Here is a 14,339-nt window from a genome sequence, read left to right on the forward strand (position 1 = left end):
TGGTAGGCTTATACCTATGTACTTTTAAGATCTTGTGAATGGAGGTATTTTCTCAATTCATTTTTAGCAGATTTGCTATTAGTGTATACAGAAGTTACTCAGTTTTGCATGTTGATTGTGTGTCCTGAAACTTTAATGGAAGCATTTATTAGATCTAAAAAATTTCTATGGAATTTATAGAGTTTTTTAAGTATAGAATCATGTCATCTGCAAAAAGAGATAGTTTAACTTCTCCTTTTCTAGTTTTTTAAATTTTTATTCTAAAAACAATTTATTTTACTTATCAATCCTCCCATTCCCTCACCCTCCTATGTCCCCCACCAATCTCCCAACTTCTTTTCTAGTTTAAAAATTTTTATTTTAGAAACGACTTTATTGTACATATCAATCCCCCCATGTCCTTGCCCTCCCATGTTCCCCACCCAACCCACCCCCACCTACTCTTCAAGGGTAGTGAGGCCCTTCATGGGGGACCATTAAAATCTATCACATCATTTGGGGGAGGGCCTAGGCCCTCTTTCATGTATCTGGGCTGTAATGGTATCCCTTCATAGGAAATGGACTCCCAAAATCCATTTATGCACTAGGGATAGACACTGGCTCCACTGTTAGAGGTCCCATAGACTGCCCAGGCTTCCTAAGTGGCACCCACATTCAGAGGACTTGGTTAGGTCCAATGCTGATTCCCCAACTTTTTGACTAGTGTCTCTGAAATCCATTTTTATAGTTTTCTTTTATTTCATTGCTGTTGCTAAGACACTGAGCAGTATATTTGAGTGGAAAGAATGGGTACCCCTGTTTTATTCCATGTGCTAGAGGAAATGTTGTGGTTTTTCCCATTTAATATATATTAGCTACATGTTTATCATCACACATACATACATACATACTTACATAATGTTGAGGTATGTCCCACCTGTTCCAAGATTCTTCAGAGCTTTTATCAGGAAGGCACATTGAACTTTACCAAATCAAATTTTCTGCATATGTTGAAATGATTATGCGACTTCTGTCTTTAAGTCTATCAATATTGTTTAATTTCTGATTCATGTATGTAGAATCAACCTTACATCCATGGGATGAAACCAAGTTGGTTATTATATGTGATGTTCTTAATGTGATCTTTATGATCTCAAGTATTTTGTTAACAATTTTTGTATCAGTGTTTGCCAGGGAGACTTGGTGTTTAACTTCCTTCCTTGCTTCTTTGCTTCACCCCTCCCTCCCTCTCTTCTCCCTCCCTCTCTCCCTTCCCCCTTCCCTCCCTTCCTTTCATTCTTTACTTTTTTGGACATGTGTGTCTTTATCCAGTTTTGATGTCAAGGTTATATTAGCTTTGTAGAGTGAGTTTGGTAGAATAGAGCTTCCTCCCTTTCTATTTTGCATTGCAGTTGGAGAAGTGATTTTAGATCATCTTTGAAAGTTTTATGGAATTCACCAATAAATCCATCTGGGTCTTGGACCAATCATTTTGTCAAGATGTTAAATTAACGCTTCAATCTGAAAGTCTGTTATGAATCTTTTAAATAGTTTGTATCTTCTGTCTTTAATTTTAGTCAGTCATATGCATTTAGAAATGTATCCAATTTGGTACAGGAGACCGATTCCTAAACATAACACCAGTAGTATAGACACTGAGATTGACAATTAATAAATGGGATCTCCTGAAGTGAATGGACTTTGGGAGCCCATTCCACATAGAGGGATACTCTCTCAGCCTAGACACATGGAGGTGGTTCTAGGCCCTGCTCCAAATGATATGACAGACTTTGAAGATCCCCCATGGAAGGCCTCACCCTCCCTGGGGAGGAGAAAGGGGATGGGATAGGGGCCCTGCACGGGGCAGGGGAGGAGGGGAGGGAGAGGGAACTGGGATTGACATGTAAAAGAAGCTTGTTTCTAATTTAAATTTAAAAAGTGGAAAAAAGAAATGTATCCAGTTCTTCTAGATCCTTCAACTTTTGATAATTTATGTATTCGTTGATGTCTTCTGTATTTTATTGGAGTTTGTAGTAAAATCTCCCTTTTCATCTCTAACTTTATTAATTTAAAATCTTTATGTTTTTACATTTGATAGTTTGATCAGGGACCATTCAAAAATCAGGTCAAAAATCAGGTGTTAGTAGGTGTGTCAGTTAATATCAGGGTCTTCAATTTGATTCCATTGGTCTACCTGTCTATTTTTGTGGCAATACCAAGCTGTTTTCAGGAAAATAGCTCTTTAATAGGGCTTGAAGTCTGGAAGCTCCCTTATTGTACAGGATTGTCTTGGCTATTCTGGGTCTTTTGTTTTTCCATATCAAGTTGAGTATTATTCTTCCAAGGTCTGTGAAATGTGTCGGTATTTTGATGGGGATAGCATTGAGTCTGTAGATTGCTTTTGGCAAGATTGCCATTTTTACTATGTTGATCCCTATAAAAGAGCATGGGATATCTTACCATTTTCTGGTATCTTCTTTAATTTCTTTCATTAAAGACTAAAAGTTCTTGTTATGTAGGACTTTCACTTGTTTGGTTTATGACACCCCAAGATATTTTACATTGTTTGTGGCTATTTTAAAGGGTGATATTTTCCTGATTTCTTTCTTAGACCATTTATCATCTGTATATAGTAGGGCTACTGATTTTTTTTAGTTAACCTTGTATCCTGCCACTTTGCTGAAGGTGTTTGTCAGCCACAGGAGTTCCCTGATAGAGTTTTTCAGGTCACTTATGTACACTATCATATCATCTGCAAGTAGTGAAAGTTTGACTTTTTCCTTTCCAATTTGTATCTCCTTTTGTTGTCTTATTATTCTAGCTAGAACTTCAAGTACAATATTGAAGAGATATGGAGAGAGTGGACAGCCATGCCTTGTTTGTGATTTTAGAGGGATCCAGGTGAGTGACTCACCATTTATTTTGGTGTTGCTTGTTGGTTGGTGTATATTGCTTTTATTATGTTCAGGTATGTTCCTGTTATCCCCGATCTCTCCAAAACCTTTATCATGAAGGGGTGTTGGATTTTGTCAAAGGTGTTTTTCAGCATCTAGTTAGATGATCATGTGGTTTTTCTTTTGCAGGTTGTTAATATGGTGGATTTCATTGATGGATTTTCGTATGTTGAATCATTCCTGCATCCATGGAATGCAGCCTAGTTGGTCATGGTGGATGATGTTTCTGATGTATTCTTAGATTTGATTTGCCAGTATTTTATTGAGTATTTTTGCATCAATGTTCATGATGGATATTGGTCTGTAGTTCTCTTTCTTAGTTGTGTCTTTGTGCGTCTTGGGTACCAAGGTAATTATAGTCTTGTAAAAAGAGTTTGGCAATGACCCTTCTGCTTCTGTTGTATGGAACACTTTGAGGAGTATTGGTATTAGCTATTCTTTGAATTTCTGGTAGAATTCTGCACTGAAACCATCTGGCCCTGGGCTTTTTAAAATTTTTTTTTATTTTTGGTTGGGAGACTTTTGATGACCGCTTCTATTTCATTAGGGGTTATATGTCTACTTAATTTGCTTATTTGTTCTTGATTTAATTCTAGTAAGTGATTTCTATCCAGAAAATTGTCCATTTCCTTTAGATTTTCAAATTTTGTGGAATACAGGTTTTCAAAATATGACCTGATGATTCCCTAGATTTTTTCCATTGTTATGTTCCCCTTTTCATTTCAGATTTTATTAATTTGCATGTTTTTGCTCTGCCTTTTGGTCAGTTGGAAAAAGGTTTGTCTATCTTGTTGATTTTTCTCGAAGAACCAACTCTTTGTTACATTGATTCTTTGTATTGTTTGGGAACCAACTCTTTGTTACATTGATTCTTTGTATTGTTTTCTTTGTTTCGACTTCATTGATTTCAGCTCTCAATTTGATTATTTCCTGGCATCTACTCCTCCTGGGTGAGTTTGCTTCTGTTTGTTCTAGAGCTCTCAGTTGTGTTGTTAATTCTCTAGTGTGACTATTCTCCAATTTCTTCGTGTGGGCACTTAGTGCTTTCAAAGTGTCCCATAAGTTTGGGTATGTTGTGTCTTCATTCTCATTGCATTCTAGGTAGTCTTTAATTTCTTCCTTGACCCAGGAATGGTGCAATTGTGCATTGTTCAATTTCCATGAGTATGTAGGGTTTCTGCAATTTGTGTTGTTGAATTCTAACTTTAAAGCATGGTGATCTGATAAGATACAGGTGCTCATTCCAATTTTTTTTTTATATCTGTTGAGGTTTGGTATGTTGCTGAGTATGTGGTCGATTTTAGAGAATGTTCCCTGTGGTGCTAAGAAGAAGGTAAATTCTTTTATGTTTGGAAGGAATGTTGTATACATGTCTGTTAAACCCAATTAGGTCATAACTTCTGTTAATTCCTGTTACGTTTCTGCCTGGTGGTCCTTTCTCATGCAGAGAGTGGGGTGTTGAAGTCTCCCACTATAAGTGTGTGAGAATTTTTGTGTGACTTGAGTTTTAGTAATGTTTCTTTTACAAATGTGGATGCCTTTGTATTTGGGGCATAGATGTTCAGAATTGAGACTTCATCTTGATGGGCTTTTCCTGTGATGAATATGAAATGACCTTCTTCATCTCTTTTGATTTATTTTAGTGTGAAGTCTAATTTGTTAGTTACTAGGTTCAATATACCAGCTTGTTTCTTGGGTTCATTTGATTGGAAAATCTTTTTACTACCCTTAATTCTGAGGTAACGTTTGTCTTTGAAGTTGAGGTCTGTTTGTTGTATGCAGCAAAAGGATGATTTCTGTCTTCATATACATTCTGTTAGCCTGTGTCTTTCTATAGGCAAGTTAAGACCATTAATATTAATGTCCATTGATTTGGATATGTTATTGGTGGTGGTATTGTGTGTGAATTTCCCCCCTTTTTCCTTTTGTTTGTTGGTAAAGTGGGATTGTATATTGCCTATGTTTTTTAGTGTAGTTAACTTCCTTGGGTTGGAGCTTTCCTTTCAGAATGTTCTGTAGGGCTGGATTGTATTGTTTAAATCTGGTTTGTCATGGAATATCTTATTTTCTCCATCTATAGTAATTGAAAACTTTGCTTGGTATAGTAGTCTGGTTTTACATCCATGGTCTATTAGTCTTGGTAGAATATCTATCCAGGACCTTCTTTCCATGGAGAAGTCAGGTGTAATTCTGACAGGTATGCCTTTATATGTTACTTGGACTTTTCCGTTTGCTGCTCGTAATATTCTTTCTTTATTCTGTATGTTTAGTGTTTTAATCATTATGTGGCAAGGGGATTTTTTGTGGTTTATTCTATTTGGTGTTCTGTAAGCTTCTTGTACTTTCATTGGCATGTCTTTCTTTAGGTTGAGAACGTTTTCTTCTGATTTTGTTGAATATGTTTTCTTCACCTTTGAGGTGGGTTTCTTTGCCTTCTTCTGTATCTATTATTCTTAGGTTTGGTATTTCCATGGTGTCCCATAATTCCTTGATATTTTATGTTAAGGATTTGTTGGACTTAAGATTTTCTTTGCTTGATCAGTCTATTTCTCCCAGTGTATCTTTAACACCTGAGATTCTCTCTTCCATTTTTTGTATTCTGTTGTTTATGATTGCTTCTATAGTTTCTGATCATTTAGTCTGCTCTTCAATTTCCAGCCTTCCCTCAGACTGTTTTATTTTTGTTATCTCTATTTCAGCTCTCAAGCCTTGCACTGTTTGAATTGTTCCCTTCATTTGTTTGGGTGTTTTTCTTGTTTTCTTTTAAGAGATTTGTTTATTTCTTACAAGTTTTGGTTTGTCTTTTCCTCCATTTCTTCTTTGAGGGTCTTTATCATCTTCATAAAGTTGTTTTTAGGGTCGTTCTTGTCTGCTTCATCTGTGTTGGGCTGTTCAGGTCCTGCTGGTGTGGAGTCCCTAGAATCTGGGGGTGTCATATTGATCTTTCTGTTTTTGACTGTGTTCATATACTGTGGTATTCCCTTCCCTTCTTCTAGTGTGTGCCAGTGGAGTCTCTCCCTTTCCTGGTGGGTACGAGTGCAAGGTTCTATTCTTTTGGGTTTAAGTAGGTCCAATGCTCCCATGGCTCTCCTTTTCCATTGGGTGGTTGCCGGACTAGCTTGGCAATGCTGGCAGACTCTGGATGGGCTGTTTCTCAAGGATGGGTTCCCAAGCCTCAGGAGGCTCCAAGCAGGGTACCGGAAGGTGAGCTGTCACCAGGCCCATGCTTACCTCCTCCCATGGGTTGAGCCTGGACTAGGAAGCTGACAGTTTCTGGATGGCCTGGTTTGCAGGATGGTTTCCCCGTGAGCAGTCCCCAGGCCTCAGGAGGCTCCAGGCAGGGTACCAGAATGTGACCGATTCTGCCATTTCTAGTAAGTGTTGTGCTGGAACTTTCAACTCTGGTAATTAGACAAATGAACAAAAAGAAACTTTATTCAAGCTAAAAGTTGTCCCTCCTCTGAGATAAATTGGTTTCTAGTATGGAAAAATCCTAAAAAATTTACAAAAACCCACAACTAGTAGAGATAATAATCTAAGTCAGCAACTTTTACAGTAGCTCAACACCACATACACACACACACACACACACAGGCACTCACACACTTATGTATATACATACATGTGTGTACACACACACATCAGTTGTATTTTTACACACTATCATTAAACAGTTTTAAGAAGAAACTTAGAAAACTGCCATGGCTTGTATTTGTGGGAATCCTTGGCTTCCTGACTTTCCAGATAATTTTGCAAACCATTTGGAAAAATGAGAAGGAGGATCAGGAGGTGGCTGACATCGCCATGTTGCAGAAACCTCCACCCTACAATGAAGAGCAGCAGAATGTATATAAAGAAGACGATGGATTTGAGTTCGATTTCGGTGAGGATTTCTATGAGGACTTGGACTTCAAGGAGTACTCGAATGAAGAGGACAGTGAGGAGGAAGATGATGACGATTCAGGAGCTTCAAGTGTCTGTTCAACCATTGATAGACTCATACATGATGAAGTTAAGTATAAACTGTCTTATTACTTTCGTCACCTTGGTGGTCTGGAGCCACAATCAGCGGTCACTGGTGAACCAACTGCCTATGAGTATGAAAATTCAGATGAATCATTTGAAGCAAATGCAGATGAGGAGCAATGGGGAGAGGACGAAAGTGGAAACTTTGAAGAAGAGCCTTACAAGGACAGGGTTTTGCCAGAATGGTACTTCCCTGAGGAACACAGTTGCAAAGCCTAGAAGAAAGGAATGTGTGGAGAAAGGGGAAAGTAAAGTTTCTGGTGTTTGTTCTCGCCCAAAATTTTGACTTTGTTCTACAGTTCATTGCAGAAAAAAATGCCATCCTCTGACATCTCGTTGGGCCCCAGCCCCATGGGGTCTCTGTGAGTTGCTGGTCAGCCTACAAGTGCAACTTGTTTTCCAGTCCAAGTGCTTCCTGTTTTCTAGTCCTGGCTTACTGCCCTGGCCTTGACCCTCTGACATCAACATTCAGCAGGAGGAAAACACGATCTCTTCTACCTGGGGTTTTTCCACTGTGCTGTAAACCTGTATATAAAGCTCCTTCCTCCTACAAGAGAGAGACCTGTTAGCACTTGCAATGAAGACTCACACACACTCTCTCCTGGCAATAAAGGCAGCATATGCATTCTCTTAGTACAGTTTGTACGTCTGGTCTCTCTTTTCCTGATACCCTGGACTGGCTTGTGGCACTGGTGCTGCAACATCTGACTTTCCACTGACTTTTCATGGATGCATATGGCTACCTTTGATGCTGTTAAAAATAAAGTTTGTTTGTATTGCATAGAAAAAAAGAAAAGAAAACTGCCATGGTAATACCCTCAAAGAGTAAAATTCTTAGTAATAAATTTATCTAAGATAACTATAAAATGGCATTGAGTGTTCTTTTCAATGTATCTGAGGGCCAATGATTGGGATCTCAGGATCAGACATGAATTAGTATGCCTGGTAAAAGTGAACCCCAAGCCAAGCAGACAGGCAGAGTTCTAGTGACAGAAAGGGCATTGGATCATAGGAGGCAATTTCTGATGAGATTCAGAAATGAGGTAGACAACTTATAACTAGATAATGGTGCACTCCTAAATTCAACAGTTTTATCTTGAAAATGGGTCATAGGAGCAGGACTGACCTTAAATTAGAAGCAGGTTGTTTGTATAGGAAAATAGTTTTCAAAAGCTTCCCATTGGTCCAAAGCCAGTGTCAAGTTTTTACTTTTATAAGATTTGTTGTTAGAAGTGGAAAATAATAATACAAGGTAGCAAGAATGTGTTGTGTGCCTAAAATATGTAAGGACAAATTCCAAATACTGTACATTTACTTTCATTCTAAATAGTATATAATACTACAATCTGCACATATATTTTATTTTTGTAATTCAGAGGGTTACTATAAAGTTCATTCTTATTTTATAGCCAATTCAGAGATATATTTATTAAATTTAAGTTTTTTGTAAAATGCTTATCATCAATATACATTAAATTATTGCATTTTTTATAACATTTCACTTGTATAAATAGTGTGCCTATGCTGGTTGCTTTTTTGTCAACCAGACATAAGTTAGGATCATCTGAGAAGAACCTCAATTGAGAACATTCTTTGATGAAACTAGCCTGTTAGAACATTTTGTTGATTAACAATTTTTGTGGAAGGGTCCAGCCCACTGTAAGTGAGGCCACTCCTGGGTAGGTGGTCCTGGGCTGTATAATAAAGGTAGCTGAGGACACCATGGAGAGTAAGACAGTAAGCAGTGTTCTGCTTCAGTTCCTACCTCCAAATCCCTGCCCTGAGTTATTACTGTGGCTTCCTCAATGGTAGACTATGATACAGAGATGTCTGCCAAAGAAACCTTTTAGTTTTGGGTTAACACCCTAAATTGTTTTTGGCCATGGTGTTTACATCACAGCAATAGAATGCAAACTATGATAATGCCTGAGAAATAATTCTAAATATATAAAGTTATAATGATCTATTTCAAGACTTATTAAACCTCTTTCACTTGTGACTTCTTTTTCTCAAGAAATAGTTATGCCTCCTTGAGTGTATAGTATATAAAATAGGTATGCATATCAAGAATTTTCTAGTTATGCATCATAAATGAATTCATATTAAAACCACTCTTTGGTATGAATATAATTTTAATATTAAAGATAGAAGCGCATTTGCATACTAATAACATTGATGCACCTGTTTATTTTACACATATAACTACATTTTGGATGAGTGTTTCATACCATAGGACTTATACACTTTTTATAGTTAATTGATATTTTGGATTTATAATCGTCAATACTGAGAATGCTACTTTGCATAATTATGTAATGCAAAAATGGCAGATCCATGTTTAGGGCCATGGAAGAAAATGTTGATAATTTTGTCTTAATTCAAAATCAAAATATATTTAATAGATTTTAAAAAATTAAATTTAAGCTAACAAGCCAAACAGCAATTTTCAAAATCAAACATTCTGGTGGATATGGTGGTACTTGCATTTAATGCCAGTATTCAGGAGGCAGAAACAGGCAGATCTTCACATTCTAGGCCAGGCTGGTCTATTTAGTGAATTAAAACCACAAACCAAGAAAACCCAAACCAAAAAAAAAAAAAAAAAAAAGAAAAGAAAAGAAAAAGAACAAGAAAAAGAAAAAAAATCATTCACATAGCACTATTCGATGATATACTAATTTGTTACATAATAAAAGGAATAATAGTAGGAAAATACTGCCATTGTTGAATAATTAAACTATTACTCTGAAAGAGCAGAACATTGTGTAGTGAAATCATCGAAATTTATAGCACACAGAGTAGTCCTGACTCTGAACTGAGGTGTTTCAAGCAGTTTTCTTTGGCATTGTGCATTGTGACACATGCACATAGCAATATGGCAGATTCTGTACTCTGAACAGAAACTTGAGTGAAGTCGGGATGAAGCATAGGCAAGCAATGTAAGAAAACACCTCAAATTCATTATGTATTTGATTTTTGAATTAATGTAGGATCATCACACATTCAAAATTCTTTTGCTGTTGCCAAAATTTTCTAAACCCTGTTGGGAACCAGACTGATCCAAGGCTTCCACGGAGCCCCAATGAAAGGACAAAGGAAATGTATTCTTGGCTGGGGCAGGCTTGGCAAAGTCTGGTTTGGGAATGAGGCCTGCACCTAGAAGTTAAGGTTTCAGTTCCAGAGAACCTGGTTTTCCCTTCTGAAGGGCTGTGGTTATGAGTTCTAAGGACACTGTGTATAGGTATCCTGTGTTCTCTTTGTAAACACCGATTTAACTCTGCTGACTGTGGCCAATTCTCCCTCTGCAATTAGTTTATAAGATGCTGTACATCTTATTAAACTTACTTGGCATAAGACATAGCTTATGCAAGACCTTCTGACCACATCTTTCCTATCTTCTCATTCGCTGGTCCACTTTCTCTCAGGAATATGTCACTGAAGAACCACCCACTGGCCCAAGTCAAACCACCATATAGGTTTATGATGTGTATCTTAAGATGCTAGAATCTAACTTTTCTCTTTCTCACCAAACAAATCTACATCAGGAGAACATGAAGAAAAATATACTGGAGCTATTTAAGACAGATTTGAGGAGAAATTTACTCAATATATATTTAGTTTAAAACTCACATCTCTAGATATCTTTCCAAAGACTTCTTAATAACCACATTGCTTATGTTTTCTGTTATTACTTTCTATTAATACTATCATCTTAACAAAATGTTTTCTCTAATATACATGCTACCCACATTGTCTCATTTATTGCAGAATAAGCATGCCCACGTAACAGACAGATTTCTTAATTTCACTGGCCCTACATTCTCTAGAATAAAATAAACCTTCCCTAAGGAATGAACTCACTGCCTTGTATGTATTAGGAATGCAGCACATTGCTGAGGTAACATCTTTATGCTTTAAAAAAAACCTTATTTTAAGACAGGCTTTCACTAAATTCCATACTTTGGTCTTGAAGTGATGATCTTCATTCCTTAGCCTTCAGAGTAGCCGTGTTTATTACATGACTCTGCCACATTCAGGACAGTCTCTCCATATTCAAAATATATATGCATGCAGTTCTTTATGCATACAGTTTGCAAATGTCAGACTGCATCTGGTAGCACTTCTTTTAGATTCTGTATAAAATTTAGTTATTGTAGTTTGATAATTCCTTCATTAGACTATAAGTAAGGAATCTATCATTTGTTTACATTTAAAAATGATCATTTCTGGGGGCAGGAGAGATAGTGTGGTGGTTAAGATTGCTTACTTCTCTTGCAGAGGCTGTGGGTTCCATTCTTGCCACCCATATGGTAGCTCGCCACTGCCTGTAACTCCAGTTCCAGGTGATTTAATGTCACCTTCTGGCCATACATAAACTCTGCTGGCACATTCACATATATAAATAATAAATAAAACAGAAAAATTGTAGTTGCTATGCAGGAAGGCTACTGATTTGAATGTGTTGATTTTGTACTTTCCAGCTTGCTGAAATTTATCAGCTGTAAGAGCCTTTTTGGTGGACGTTTTAGAATCTTTTTAATAAAGAATATTATCTATAAATAGAAATACCCTGAATAATTTTCTTATTTGTATTCCCTTTATTTTCTCTCTTGTCTTATTGCTATAGTTTAGAATTCAAGCATTGTTTTTAATAGAAGAGGAGAGAGTATATATCCTTGTCCTGTTGCTGGTCTTACTGGGAACTCTGAGTTTTTCTACATTTAGCATGATGATGGCTACAGATTTGTTGAATATAGCCCTTATTATGTTGAAGTATGCTCCCTCCATCATCAGCGTAAGCATCTCATTTTATGAAAGGATGTTGATTTTTGTCAAGGGCTTTTACTAAATGGTCATGTGATTTCTGTCTTTCAGTGTATTCATATTGAGGAAAACATTTATTGATTTACATATGTTAAACCATCCCTGCATCTCTTGAGTTAAATAAATTTGGCCTTGCTCTTTCTGATATTAGTTTGAATTCCATTTGTCACCACTCTATGGTGAATTTTCCATTTGTGTCCATCAGGAAGATTGGGCTGTACTTTTCTTTTATTGTGTCTCTTACCTTATTTTTCTATCAAGGTAACACTGATGTTTAAAAGGAATTTGAAGGCTTTTTCTTTCTTTTTATTTCTGATTTTATTAATTGGGTCTTGTCTTTTTTGGATTAATTTGATTAAAAAATTGTCAACTTTGCTTATCTTTTATAGGAAATCAACTCTTGATTTCATGCATTTTAGGATGTACTTGTTTCTATTTTATTAATTTCACCTATTATTTTCATTTCATTTTAAATATTTTTAAATGTTTCGTTCAATGTATTTTGTTCACATTCTTCCCTCTCACATCTTGCAGATCCCCCCTTCATGATCTTTCTCTCTATCTTAGAGAGAGAGAGACAGAGAGAGGAAGCCCATAATATAAAACAAACCACCCAAAACAAAAAAAAAACCCGAACTGTAGCAACAACAAAAACAAAAAATACACAAAAATTTGAAGTCTGTTTTGTGTTGGTCATCTACTCCTGAGCATGAGTCCCACCCTGGAGTGTTGATCTACACAATAGCACAGCATTGGAGAAAACACATTAATTATAGGTAGCTTCTTGGGTATGTTGTGTCTTCATTTTCATTAAATTTTAGGAAGTCTTTAATTTCTTTCTTTAATTCTTTCTTGACCCAGGAATTGTGCAATTGTGCATTGTTCAATTTCCATGAGTTTGTGGGGTTTCTGCAATTTGTGGTGTTGTTGAATCTAACTTTAAAGCATGGTGATCTGATAAGATACTGGGGTTATTTCAATTTTTTTGTACCTGTTGATGTTTGCTATGTTGCCGAATATGTGGTCGATTTTAGAGAACGTCCCATGTGGCACTGAGAAGATGGTATATTCTTTTGTGTTTGGATGGAATGTTGTAAAGATGTTTGTTAAACCTAATTGGGTCATGACTTCTGTTACTTCCTTTGTTTCTTTGTTTCTGTCTGGTGGTCCTGTATAGTGGTGAGAGTGGGGTGTTAAAGTTTCCCACTATAACTGAGGTCTTATGTGTGATTTCAGTTTTATTAATGTTTCTTTTACAAACGTGAGCGCCCTTGTATTTGGGGCATAGATGTTCAGAATTGAGACTTCATCCTGATGGACTTTTCCTGTGATGAATATAAAATGACCTTCTTTATCTCTTTTGATTTATTTTAGTTTGTAGTCTAATTTGTTCGATACTATAGCTACACCAGTTTGTTTCTTGGATCCATTTTATTGGAAAATCTTTTCCCAACCCTTTACTCTGAGGTAATATCCATCTTTGAAGTTGAGATGTGTTTCTTGCATGCAGCAGAAGGATGGATTCTGTCTTTGTATGCATTCTGTTAGCCTGTGTCTTTTTATAGGTAAATTAAGCCCACAATATTGAGGGAGATTAAGGACCATTGAGTGTTGATTCTTGTTTGTGTTTGATTTGTTGTTGTTGGTGTTATTGTTTGTGGATTCACCCCCCCTTTTCCTTTTGTCTTTTGGTAAAGTTGGATTATCTATTGCCTATGCTTTTGTGAGAATAATTACCTTCCTTAGATTAAAGTTTTCCTTCCAGTACTTTCTGTAGGGCTGGATTTGTGGCTATGTATTATTTAAATCTGGTTTTGTCATGGAATATCTTGTTTTCTCCATCTACAGTGATTGAAATCTTTGTTGGGTATAATAGCCTGGGCTGCCATCCTTGTTCTATCCAGGACCTTCTGGCTTTCAGAATTTCCATGGAGAAGTCAGGTGTGATTCTGATAGGGTTGCCTTTGTATGTTACTTGGCCTTTTTCCTTTGCTGCTCTTAATATTCTTTCATTATTCTGTATGTTTGGGGTTTTTATTATATGTGGTGAGGGGACTTCCTTTTGTTGTCCACTCTATTTGGTGTTCTGTAGGCTTCTTGTACTTTCATTGTCACATCTTTCTTTAGGTTGGGAAGTTTTCTTCTATGATTTTTTGAATATGTTTTCTGCACCTTTGAGGTGGGTTTCTTCACCTTCTTCTATACCCATTATTCTTAGATTTGGTCTTTTTATGGTATCCCTGTATTTCCTGGATATTTTATGTTAAGGATTTGTTAGACTTAAGATTTTCTTTCATCGATGAATCTATTTCTCCTAGTGAATCTTCAATGCCTGAGATTCTCTCTTCCAACTCCTGTATTCTGTTGGTTATGCTTGTATCTGTAGTTCCTGATCATTTACTCACCTTTTCTAATTTCAGCATTCCTTTAGACTGTGTTTTTTTGATTGTCTCTATTTCAACTTTCAATCTTTGCACTGTTTGAATAGTTTCTTATAATTTTTGGTTTATCTTTTCTTCCATTTCTTTAAAGGATGTTCTAATTTCTTCTTTAAGG

The 14,339-nt window shown here is 36.5% G+C and overlaps 1 pseudogene; it reads right to left on the reverse strand.

Moving 5' to 3' along the window:
- Positions 1–6,739, reverse strand: part of LOC121140150 — a 32,075-nt pseudogene extending 25,336 nt beyond the window's left edge.
- Between the last annotated feature and the right edge of the window lie 7,600 nt (positions 6,740–14,339).

This window comes from Mesocricetus auratus, unplaced genomic scaffold (genome assembly GCF_017639785.1).
Source record: "Mesocricetus auratus isolate SY011 unplaced genomic scaffold, BCM_Maur_2.0 Super-Scaffold_100004, whole genome shotgun sequence".
In the NCBI taxonomy this organism is placed as follows: Eukaryota; Metazoa; Chordata; class Mammalia; order Rodentia; family Cricetidae; genus Mesocricetus; species Mesocricetus auratus.